Source organism: Peromyscus maniculatus, chromosome 3 (assembly GCF_049852395.1).
Source record: "Peromyscus maniculatus bairdii isolate BWxNUB_F1_BW_parent chromosome 3, HU_Pman_BW_mat_3.1, whole genome shotgun sequence".
In the NCBI taxonomy this organism is placed as follows: domain Eukaryota; kingdom Metazoa; phylum Chordata; class Mammalia; order Rodentia; family Cricetidae; genus Peromyscus; species Peromyscus maniculatus.
Genome location: NC_134854.1, coordinates 61,958,226 through 61,969,636, shown reverse-complemented (window position 1 = coordinate 61,969,636; position 11,411 = coordinate 61,958,226). Strand labels below are relative to the sequence as shown.

At 42.4% G+C, this 11,411-nt stretch overlaps 1 protein-coding gene and 1 long non-coding RNA gene across 5 annotated transcripts in view; one reads left to right on the top strand and one right to left on the bottom strand.

The window, feature by feature from the left end:
* The window catches only part of LOC143272324 (uncharacterized), a 36,788-nt gene extending 26,517 nt beyond the window's left edge, over positions 1-10,271 (bottom strand). The window contains exon 1 of the long non-coding RNA XR_013049791.1: positions 9,992-10,271. This is a non-coding gene — a long non-coding RNA (uncharacterized LOC143272324). The remainder of the gene's footprint in view (positions 1-9,991) is intronic.
* Positions 10,272-10,549: 278 nt separating this feature from the next.
* Positions 10,550-11,411, top strand: part of Calu (calumenin) — a 29,620-nt gene continuing 28,758 nt past the window's right edge. For 2 of the 4 annotated variants that reach the window (XM_076566592.1, XM_042272961.2), the window contains exon 1: positions 10,550-10,665. The gene's annotated coding sequence lies outside the window, so the exon portion shown is untranslated. The remainder of the gene's footprint in view (positions 10,666-11,411) is intronic. The other 2 variants (XM_042272959.2, XM_076566593.1) reach the window with 1 other exon arrangement.

The window sequence follows — 11,411 nt, the reverse complement described above, 5'->3', positions numbered from 1 at the left end:
GCTGTCACCTCTCCTTTTTGCTTTTTAAATCCTGATTATCTGCCTCACCTGCTCCTACAGATCAGAATATAAGCACTGTGACAGAATTGAATCCCTTTTGTTTACCGCTGCATTCACAGTGCCCAGAGCACAGGAACTACTTCATTTGTGGAGTATTCAATCATACCACACAAGCAAAGTAAAGATGCTCAGAGGGTAGCATCAGCCTTTGCAGTCAAAACCATCATGCCTGCCCACAGCAGACCATATATATGTATAGTTTTCAGAGACAGAATGGACTAGTAGGCCTTGAGTAGAGTTGGGTGTGTCATTTTTTTCTTTTTAAGATTTATTTATTACATATACAGTGTTCTGCCTGAATGTATGCCTACACGCCAGAAGAGGTCATCATACCAGAAGAAGAGGGCATCAGATCTCATTACATATGGTTGTGAGCCACCATGTGGTTGCTGGGAATTTAACTCAGGATCTCTGGGAGAAAATCCAGTGCTCATAACCTCTGAGCCATCTCTCCAACCCTGGTGGTCTCATTTATTTATTTATTTATTTATTTATTTATTTATTTATTTATTTATTTAAACTTTTATTTTATTTTATTTTTTGAGACAGGGTTTCTCTGTGTAGCTTTGTGCCTGTCCTGGAACTCACTGTAGCCCAGGCTGGCCTCGAACTCACAGAGATCCGCCTGGTTCTGCCTCCCAAGTGCTGGGATTAAAGGCATGCGCCACCACCGCCCGGCGGTCTCATTTCTTAAAGAGTGTCACTCCTAAGCCCTTTTCTCTACTGGCTACTTTCTAATTCTGGGGCTCTTGTTGACCTTAATTTCCTTCTCTCTGAGAATGGCTCCATCAGCTGCCTCCTGGACAAAGACTCCCAAGTATCTCCTCCAACCTATGAATTCTTTCCATCACATTTGCTCCCCATGCCATACTCTACTCACTTCCCTCATCTGCTAGGGATCAGGACCATTCTTTAGCGATTTTATTTTGCTGTACTGGGTATTGAACTCAGGGCCTTGTGCGTACTAGGCGAGCACTCTACCACTGAGCTACAGCCAGAGCCCAAACATTTAATTTTTGAGTGCCGCCTTAATTTCTTTCATTCAACACTAACTCTAAATTTTATTTCAATTTATTTATTTATTCTCTTCCCCCCCTCTGTGTGTATGTGTGTGTGTCACACACACACACACACACACACACACACACACACACACACACACCAAGTCAAATCACATATGCAGGGGTCAGAGGACAACTTCAGATGCTCTTTTTCTTCTTTCTCTATGTGAGTCCCAGGGACTGACCTCAGGTCATTAGGCCGCAAATACTTCTACCCACTGAACCACCTTCCCAACCTCTCTATTTTTTAAATTACATATGAAATTGTATATATGTATATAGTTTTAAGTGTTATATACAAATGTTTTTTTGTTATTTATTTTTGAGGAAGGTTGTTATGTATCCCAGGTTGGCCTCAAACTTGCTGGATAGCAGAGAATGACCTTGATTTCTGAGCCGCCTGCCTCTACACACAGTTGTGTCCATCACACCTGACTTGGTATAATGCTAGGGCTTCAGCCCAGGGCTTTGTGTGTGCTGGGCATGTGCTCTGCCAACTGTCATTCTTACTTAAAAAAAAAACCTCTGTTGTGTACAAAGGTTCATTTCTGTTCCCTTTCCCTTCCTAGGCCAGGCCCTTGTTCACAGGGAACCGCTAACATTCACTGTCTGTTCGGCTTTCATTGACATATTTCCAGGCCGATAACCCGTTTCATGACTTTTCCCCAGGAAGTCTTGCCGTTCACCCCAGATAGAGCAACCACACACCAAAGAATCGGGTCCATCAAGTCTAGCTTTACAAACCAATGAGTTCCCTGAGGTTACTCACAGGAGCATGAGTGAGGGGTTGCAATAGCATAGGACACTAATGCTGGCAGTCACAGCACACAAGAGTCCCCACCCCCAGCAAATGTCAACTGTTTATTTCGGGAAATATGAGCCCTCCCTTCTACAAGGAAATGTCAGGGGGCCTAACCTGTGAGGCCCTTATAGGAGTAATAATGGTTGGTCTGGCTTCTGGTATCATGTCCTGGTACCATGTCTGGTATCATGTTATCCTAACACTAGGCTGCAGTTCCTGGAGGGGAGGGAGGATGTTCTTTTCAGTGTGGTTTGCCAGCACCTCAGATTGTGCCTCACCTCAAGAAGGCACTTTAAAGATTTTGAAATGCTTCCCTAGGTAGCCTGTCTGTAGTTGGCCTTTATGTGAAAGCATGCCTTCCTGAGAGAACCACTTTAAATCTCATTCCACCTTCATGAGGGCACACTTCCCTCTACCTCCAGCTCAGATTCCTCAGGTTAAGACTTTCCATTCCCCATCTCAACTTGCCAGCCAGGCTTTCCCTGAGTGTCTGCCATTCTTGACCACCTTCATCCCCGACTTGGCCTGAGAATTTACCTTCTGCTCTACCTCACACCCACTCCTTTCTATTGTTTAAGGCCTCCTTAGTCCAGCCTGAGTCTCGCCTCATGAGCTCTCCATCAGTGATGGATGTCACGTTTTGTGGTCAAAACTTCCCATAAGTGTTTTATTGTCAGCACATCAGCTGCACCTGAATCTACTGCTGCTTCAGCTACTGATTGTGGCTCCGAAATCACTTCCCCAGTGCTCAGGCCGAGGCCTGGTGGGACTTCTGTGTCCCGCTGAACTGCCTCTGCCTCTGCAGCCAAATGTAGCTTTTAACTAAGTCTATCATTTTATTTTACCAGTAAAGACTCAGGAGTCAGATACTGGGGTGAAAACCTGCCAGCTCAGAGAGGCCAGGAAACAACCAGTTGACCTTCCTTCTTAGCTGGTGACCCAGCAAGAGAGCTTCCCTTCCACCATCCCAAACCAAAAAAAGTCCCCCCACTACTTCCTGTGTGTTTCTCTATCCAATTTCCAGATTCCCTCTAACTCTTTATGGCTACTTCCTGTCAACTAGTTGTTGGCTCCGCCTCTTGACCCAAGGTTTTATTTAATTAACACAAACTTGGGGTTTACAACGTGATCAAATACCTGAAACACACAAAGAATCTGTCCCTTCAAACTGAACCTTCCACATTGCTGATTAACTCATTAGAACTTCAAGTATAATTACAAGTTCAGAGACAAATTACTCTGGGCCACCTTTAGCCCTCCTAATGGGCATTTATTTAGTGGTAGTTTGCCGCTTTCCTGTGTACCTCACCTAACAGCTTGGTGATCATTAGGAAAATGATGTAGTGGAGTGTAGAAATAGCAGTGGTTTCCTCTGGAATGTATCAGTTTAGCAGAGCTCTAGCTTGCACAAGACGAAAGCTGAGATTATCATCAGATAGCGTCTGAGACCTACAACAATAGATTCCCTCATTTTGCTCAAGCTCATTCAACAAATATACCCTGCTCCTGAATCAGAAGGAAACGTATTGGCATGTCCAGGAAGACATAAAAAAGGTTTGATCACCAGCGTCTTGAGCACACTACCATTTCTGTAAACATCCGGGGTAACTGGAGACACAGCGGGAGAAGATAGTCTCAGGGTAAAATCTGAAAAAGTTAATCCCCAAAGCAGAATGTAACTCTCATCCAAAACACATACTCCCAAAGATAACACTTGGAGATTTGGGATTTTTCAGGAGAAACAATGTTTCCAAAGAGGAAGAAGCGTCAGGTCAACCACTACTCAACACACAGCCAGCTTTATGTGAGACAGTTACAGACTTGCAACTGTTTGGAGAAATGGGAGAGCTAACCAACTTGGTTTTATAGTTCCCTCAATGAGGAATATTTACTATTCTAAATTTGATAATTTTTGTATGAAAAACCAGAAGTCCTAGGCAACAAGAGATAATGAACGGCAGTCTGCTTTAATTGGATAAATTTCTGTCCTAGATGGATTATCTGTTGCTATGATAAACACAGACCAACTTGGTGGAGAAAAAGGTTTATCTGGCTATAGGTTACAGTCTATCATTGAGTGAAGCATGGCGGGAACTCGAGGCAGGAACTAAAGCAGAGACTGTGATGAACACTCTTCACTAACTTGCTCAGCTTCCTTCCCTAAATAGGCCAGGGGCGCCTGCCTAGGGGTGGCGCTTCCCGCAGCAGACTGGGACTTCCTACATGAATTGTCAATTTTAAAAATGCTCCACAGATATTTCCAAAGGCCAGTTTGGTGGAGGCAATATCCCATCTGAGTTCTCTCTTCCCAAGTGACTCTGGGTTGTGTCATGTTTACAGCTGAAGCTAACTATTGACACCATGTATGTATTTTCTTGTTGTAGATACAGCCTTCTGGGGTTTTATTGAAAATTATCTGATTAAAAAATTGTTCTTTGAATTTTATTTTTAAAATAACAATAATAATTGGCTAAGTACAAAAAACTAAGTTAGAAAATGAGGTATAATCATTATAGATAAGAGATATTTTTGGGGCTGGAGAGATGGCTCAGAGGTTAAGAGCACTGACTGCTCTTCCAGAGGTCCTGAGTTCAATTCCCAGCAACCACATGGTGGCTCACAACCATCTGTAATGAGATCTGGTGTCCTCTTCTGACCTACAGGCATACATGCTGTATACAAAATAAATAAATAAATAAATAAATAAATAAATAAATAAAAAAAAGAGATATTTTTGATTAAAAAAAGTCAAAGAAAAAATGCTTTAGTTGAGAAAGGACTTTGTATGGTAAGACAAATATTCTTTCAAAATAAAAATGAATGAGAATAATTTTAGAAGATTGGATTATATTGTAGAAAGATTGTGAAAATAAAAAAGTGGATATGGCTATAACTAAATTAAGTATAATATAAAGTATATTAAAATTTTAAGGTCAAAATTCAATAGCCTGAGATAAATTAATGCTTGATTCTGTTTGTGACAGCAAGGTTTTCTTAAGTATTGATCTAATTCTACTAATGTTTAAAAAAAAAAAGGCTTCAAGAAACAAGGACTGTGTTTTTATTCTTTTACTAAATGAGACATTCAAAACCTGGGATTAAATTTTATTTTTATATTCTATGTTTTCCCACTGGACAAAGCCTTTGCTTGTTAGATATCCATTGCCTTAATAGTAACTTGGGGCATTCTACTAACTACATAATGATCATGGAAGTCATTTTAATAGACAAATATTTAATTTTATTTATAAAATTTGGCCTATTTGATTGAAAAACAGTACCAGTAAATAGTCAAAATTAACTAAAGCTTTGACTTTCTCCTAAGGTTTACCCATTTTGGAAAAACATTATTTTTTGTTTGCTTTTCGAGACAGGATTTCTCCATATAACATTCCTGGCTGTCCTGGAACTCACTCTGTAGCCCAGGCTGGCCTTAAACTCACTGAGATCGGCCTGCCTCTGCCTCCTGAGTGCTGGGATTAAAGGTGTGCGCCACCACGGCCCGGCTATCTTTTTAATGAAATAAATACTTGGTCTCAACAAAATGGCTGTCTAGACAGAGAGCTTAACAATGATACCAGTTGACATGCCACCGTGGAAACCTAATTTCCATCCCTAGATGAACAACAGGCAACTAACAATTGCTGAAAGGAAGAATTAGTTTTCTCCAGGAATTAACCACCAAAATGACTATCCAATACCAACTGGTCATCCCTAAAAATATACGTACAAGCAACATTAGACAGCCTTAGTACCATTTTTAGGTACTAATGCATGTGTCTTTAAGTTTTATGATTTATAACAAAGGAATCTTAAAGGTCAAGACTATGTCACGTGTCTTTTTCTAACTTGCAGGTGTTAGCCTTGGATTTCAGAGATCTGTATTTCATTTAGAATACCCATAGTGATCAGTGCATCTCTCGCCCTCATCTGAGAAGCCCCAATTTGCAGTAGATGGTGATAACAGACCCACAAGTGGCCAAGGTTCCGAAAACAAGAGGCTGCAGAATTCTCAGTCCCAAAGAAAACCACCCCTAGCCCACTTCCACATTTCATCATTGCAGAAGACAGGGTGGAAAGAGTGTAAGAGCCAGAGGCAGTGGATGACACAAGGAAACAGTTTCTGGCCACAGCAGGGCAGCTGCACACATGAGCTCACAGAGGTTACAATAACTGGCACAAAACCCGTGCAGATCCAATCCAGGCCAAAACCCAGCATTCAGAGGGGACTGAGCACACAATACAACCCTCAGCCATGAAGTTATTAGCAACTGTTAGCTACTGGGAGAGAGAAAGAGTTTTTTCTAAGAGTGTAGCCCCTGATAAGTTGACCACAAGCCAGTGAAGACCACACATCCAAGATATTTAACACAAATTGTTCTTGAGGAGAAAGAAAGGGAGGAAGGAGGGAGGAGGGAAGGAAGGAAAGAAAGAAGAAAGGAAGGAAAGGAGAGAGAAAGAAAGAGAGAGAGAGAGGGAGGGAGGGGAGGAGGAAGGAAGGAAGGAAGAAAGAAAGAAAAAGAAAGAAAGAAAGAAAGAAAGAAAGAAAGAAAGAAAGAAAGAAAGAAAGAAAGAAAGAAAGAAAGAGAAAAGAAAAGAAGGAAGGAATGTACAAAACTCTCAAAGACCTAATGAAAAGTGTTTAAAGTACTTGACATTCTATTAAAAAATAAGTAAAAAGTATATGAACCATCTCTATTAAAAGCATTTGCTACTACAAAGAAACTTATGACAACCAAAAATTCAAAATTAGTTACAGAATCTTCCTCAGAGAATAAGGAAACCAGATGATTCATCAACTGAAAGGAAAAAGGGTCATCACAGCAAAGGCTTCATTCTAACGAGAGGAGAAAAAATGTACCCAGGCACCTCTAACCTACTCCTGGACAAGACTAGACAAGATGAACTTTTAGGTTCACATTCCTCAGATGAAGCATACACTAACTTCATCTGAGAACACATGGGCTTCCGAAACGCTGGATGATACTCATTTTCAAGTCCATTGACAGTCAAGTGTCTCAAATAACAACATTTCTCTTTGTTTCTTAAATCCTTTTATAATTAGGTCTTTTCAAAAATTGTCTATGATATTTAGTTTTCACTTGGTATATTCCTAAGCAATAAACCAGTATTACTTTTGGTTTTAATGAACTTACAAAGTCATTAATCTTGTTTGCTTTTTGGCTATGATTGCTTACCCAGAACCTCTGCCTACTCAAAACTAGTTTTCATGTTTAAAAGATTCAAGTGTAGGCCTGGAGAGCTGGCTCGGTGGCTAAGAGCACTTGTTCTTGCACGGGAATTATTACTACCAGAAGAAATAAAATTCTGACTAAAAAAATTAACTAGGTCCATCCAATTGAACACCATAAAAGGCCCTATAATATGCTCAGATGTTGAACAAAGTAACTTTACCTCCATTATTCTAGCTAGAGATACCTGATCTGGCTAACTCTTTTCATTCATTTATACAAAAGACACCCACCTCTAATAACTACAACACCCACAATGTTTTACACCTTCTGTGCTGAAGTTTCTTCATTAAGGGTATTTAAGGTGTTCTACAGTACAATAAGCTGGATTTTAAAACAATATTTAATTTTGCTAATTAAAAGGAAATAGGCAAAACTACACTGACTCCTTATAAAGTCCATTTCCATTTCTGCCACTGGAATGAGATTTAGTTATGCCTATAAGGACTCTAACATTCTGACTTCTTTTGGGGGATGGGGGTAATGCTTGGGATTGAACCTAGGCCCCTCATGCATGCTAGGCAAGCACTTTACTATTGTGCCACATCCTCCAATTAAAACTGTGATTTCTAACAAGTCTAACCTCTTGTTTCTATCATTGTTATATTATATTATGTTATATTAATATTTGGTGCATGAAACAATCTTGTTAAAAGAAGGTTGATAGGAATACTATATTGCTATCTAATTTCTTTTACAATGTGGCTTTCTATTTAGTTTCCCCCAACTAAATCTGGATTAATACCAATATAATAAAACAGATCTGGCCAGTAGCCAATGGATAAGAGCTATGATAACTTGAATACTGAAGATCACTCTTTCCTAAAGTTAAGAGTAAGCCACTCCACCTGAGGGTATAGCTATGAAATCAAGCTGGCCAGAACAAAAACAAACAATAAAAACAATAAAAAACACTAGAATTAAAAGATAATAGATTCATTTAAATACTCCAATTATAAATAAAGATAGTTCACAGAGTACAAGTAACTGTAATCATGGGGGCAAATATATAGTCAATCTAGGGTTTTTTGTTTGTTTTAAAATTTTTTGTTGTTTAAATGCCCATTTCCTTTACCTGTTATTACCTTTATGCCATTAGGCCAAACAATGTTCTTGATTATTTTAATTTTTGGTATGTTACTCTTAATATATGTCACATTATGTCAAATACAGAGGGCTTTAAAAAATAGATCTGGATATAATGGTCAGTAGATTTTAATGATATGATCCAGAAGTTGTTTCCTTAATGGCTTTTTTTTTGTTTGTTTGTTTGTTTGTTTTTCGAGACAGGGTTTCTTTGTGTAGCTTTGCGCCTTTCCTGGAACTCACTTGGTAGCCCAGGCTGGCCTCAAACTCACAGAGATCTGCCTGGCTCTGCCTCCCGAGTGCTGGGATTAAAGGCGTGCGCCACCACCGCCCGGCTCCTTAATGGCTTTTACAGGCTATTCCCCTCCCCTGAAGATTGCTGTACTGCCTGCTACTCAGCCTCATCTACCTCAGATGCTAGAGAGCATTTCCTAGCAACATGGAACATTAATAATATTTAGTAAGTACCATGTGTCCCCGCCCCATGTACAAAATGTGATGCTTGGTCGACAGAGGAACAGTAGACGAGAGTTCCCATGAAGCAGCAGCACTTTCGAACTGAACCTTCAAGGCTTGTTAGCTGATTAGACCCTCAATGATGTGGAGAAGTTAGAACATTGCAAGTCCAGAGCCAAACTATTTGGGGCCATATGTATCCCTCTTAATATACACTTGTTTAAGAGCTGTTTACTGTTCTCCTGTGTACCTGACCTATGAGCTTCATGACCATTAGGCAAATTGTGGGGACTGTAGAAATGGAGCACTAGTTTTCTTTGGAATGTACTGACTTAACAGACCATGAGCTTTCACAACTCAAGAGCTAAGCGTGTCGTCAGATAACATCTGAGGGCTATAACGAAGGTTTCCCCACTTGCTGTAACCCGTTCTTTGATGTTTCCACCAATGTAATAGTGAATAGTTTCTTTGTTATTTATAAAAAGTTCATCAAACCTTTACTACCTTGGTAGATGGAATTTGGGGTAGCCTAATCTGCTCTCCTAGTCATAGTTACCCACATGTGGCTCCAAAATAAACTCTTTGAGAGGAGAGTTGTGTTTTGAGTCCACAGTTTGAATGCCTCTAACAGTAGTTGCCAGCCTTTTCTCAACTTAAGAGAAGCGAATTTGCTTTCTTAAGTCTTTCATGAGCTTCATGTGCTATTCATTCTATGTGTGCTGAAAATATAGTAGCCTTCAATGAACACACGCTTTAATTTCATGGCACTGAGTAGGTAATATTATAGATCGATCAGTGGTAGACAAGAGTCCTGGGCAAAGTCTAGGTTCAAACTCTCCCTGCTCCCCTCCCTCCCCCCAAGAACCAAATTGCTAATTTCCTGTGCCTCTTTTCAAACGGTGGCCTGTGATGCAATGGGTTTCTAATATTAGGTTCATGTAGTACTACTGAGCATTTGGACCCGGGCTGTAAGCTGGGAGCTCCTGATGCCTAAGTCCGGCGGAACATATTCCAGCACTTGGTCTAATCAAAAATACAAGGATAAACACCGTTATTTAGCAAAATCTGGTTGTGTAGTGAAAATGTAAACTGTTAGGAAAGCAAATATTTGCTTACTAGGACCAGGGAAGATTCCTAGAGCTAACACCCGAACTAGGCCCCTGGCAGTTTCTCTACCTGCCCAGTTTCCAATAGGACATTCCAGGACAGCAACCTGTTTCATGACTTTTTCATGACTAATGGCTTTCAGTAGCTGGAAAATCGGGAAAACATACTTTTTTCAGGCAGAGGAAGCCGCTTTGTGAGCAAAGACCACAAGGATGTGAAATGTAAGGCTCTCGGGGAAGGCAGAAGTGCGAAGGAGCGTGGTGGGTGGGGAACGAAGCTGAAAGATACAGGATGGCAGGGTGGAGATCTGCTAGCAGATCAACCAGGACCCTCTAGAGCAGAAGCCGGGCTGGTTCACGGCAGGTGGTGACGTTACAACGGTATTATTCCGGCCCCCGGAGCTTGAGCGCAGGAAGAAAGCGATCAGAATACCCCTAGAAGCCCCGGGAGCCAGTCGCGCGCCGTGAATGCGGACGTGGCGACCAGTGGGCCACGGTCAGCGGGCCGCGCCCACACGTCCAAGCGCATAGAACTGGGACTCGGCGTCCCCACAGGATGGGCGACTCGAGCTGGGCGGGAATCCGGTCCACGCAACTCGGCGCGCTCGCGGGGACGTGGCGCTTTCAAGCCAATCACGGCGGCGCGATTGTGGAACCAATGGCCGCACGGAAAAGCAACGCATCAGCAGCGGTCTTGCTGATGATTGGTGGGGAGGACGCCGACAAGGCGGATGGGGGCGGGGCGAGGAACCGCTTCCGGTTGGGCGGTGCTTGTGCGCGGGAGCTGACCCCCCGGGTGAGCTGCGGCCACGGTCTCCTGCAGCGTGGAGCTCCCGCGAAAGGTAAGCACCGTGGTGCTCGGTGGGTCTTCGTTTGCCCTTATTCTGTCCGTCCGCCTTGTTCCTCATGCGGAGTGGGTCTTGCTCACTCCGGCCTCAGGGTGCCCGGGTGCCCGGGTGGGCCTGAGGCTGCTCTGTCCCCCGGCTCGCCGTCCCGCACCTCCGCGGAGAGGGCTGTGGCCCAGCAGACTTTGGCCCCCGGGCCCTGCGCCCTCCTGGGCCCCGTTTTGTGCCTGGCTTCGCGCGTCCTTGTTCTTCGCCCCGGCCCCCTCCACTCCCAGTGTCCCTGGGACTAGAGGGTCACTTTTGTTTCCTGAAGGTCGGAGAGACTTGGATAGAGTTTGGCCAGCTCCCTGCCACCTTTCACGGGCCTACTGGGAGCTGCCACCCCGTCCCAAGGCCACATCCCGTGAGTGGGTTGGAAGTGCCAAGAAAGAAAGAGTTTGCTGCCTTACAGGATGTAGGAAGATGGGGAACAAGACGAAAGCTAACCCGATGTCATTATTTTAAAAACATCTTGTTAATTAGAAAGGAACGCCACACTTTTCTGTGTTCGACTGGTTATAGCCATTAAGGAAAAGCAGTTTTCACATGTTTACTACCAGGAAGTTAATTGCCTTTAAATAACCATGTTTTTTGCTTGTCTTTTCCAAGTGCTAGTTCTAATTTTTGGCATGCTGTGTTCAGATGTGGACTTAATTCCCTGTAGTTGCTGTAATTAGGAGTGGTTTTTATTTTGTAAAGCATGA